The following is a 1178-nucleotide window of genomic DNA, read 5'->3' on the forward strand; positions in this document are numbered from 1 at the left end:
CATATTTCGATACCCACCGTTCACATCAGCGTCCAGTCAGACAGTGGGCATATTAGCAGATATTTCAAATTTTTATGGAAAAATTGAGAAAGTTTTGTTTGCACCATGGCCAGAGTTCTGAATACAGGTAGTCAAAAATGCAGCAAAGTACTTAATGAGGATGGCCCACACCCTAACAATACCCAACTTCCATTGAAACCAATGGGAGTTAAGCACCTAGATACCTTTGAGGATCTGGGCCCATGTGCCTAGCTGTAAGCATGTGAGTAGTCCCAGTGAAGTCAATGCTGTTTACATGCTTAAGGTGAGGCACACCTTTCAGTGTCTTGCTGAATCTGGAACATGAGTGACAAGACGAGAATCCAACTGAGTTCTTGGGAACCAGCTGGAATAGGTTCAGGGGAACCTCAACACTATTGAATCCATGCAATGGGCAGCAGTTTATCCTTCTTCAGACAAATTCTTTGGGAAATATTGGGACAATTTACCTGGTGCACTCAGTTGCAGTTTTGCCAGGGATGAGTTGGTCACATTCATCAATGATATGCTGATCCTCAACCTCCACCTTCTCCATCTCTTCATTTGTGTATTGGATTAAGGCCCCTATGCCATTTCGCACTGGACAGTTTATCAGGTGGTCCAAACTCAGGAACACTTGCCGGACCTGAGTCCTTGAGCAGTAAGTCACAACCCATCTGTAAGAAATAAAGTGGCCAAAACCAAATCCTGGGGTTTTCAAAGGAGTCTCATGAAGAAAGGTGCCCTAATCCCATTGGGAAATTCAATGAGAGTCAGGCAGCTAACTCCCTTAGGCTACTTTGGAAGCCTCAACCTAGGTGATAAGATGATATCGAGGGGTTCTCGGTTGCTTTCAATTAAGAAGACACAACAAAAATTTTATGCAAGATAAGCCTCTTGAAGAGGCCATCACCATGTTTTAATGCTTACTAGATTCTTTCAGTTACAGTCAAGGGTTCCCACCTGAAAGCATCTTCAACTATGCTGCTGAGTGTATCAACACTAACAATAGAGTCTGCCTTGGAAGAAGAATATGCATGCATCAGTCTTAGCAATACCTCAGCCACATAGAGTTCTCAAAAGACTTCTGCAAGGTAGGTACTGCCTTTAGCTCCAGTTATAAAAAAGGAGTCATGACAGTTAATGCAGAATCATTGCTG

Source organism: Lepidochelys kempii, chromosome 26, assembly GCF_965140265.1.
Source record: "Lepidochelys kempii isolate rLepKem1 chromosome 26, rLepKem1.hap2, whole genome shotgun sequence".
NCBI lineage: Eukaryota > Metazoa > Chordata > Testudines > Cheloniidae > Lepidochelys > Lepidochelys kempii.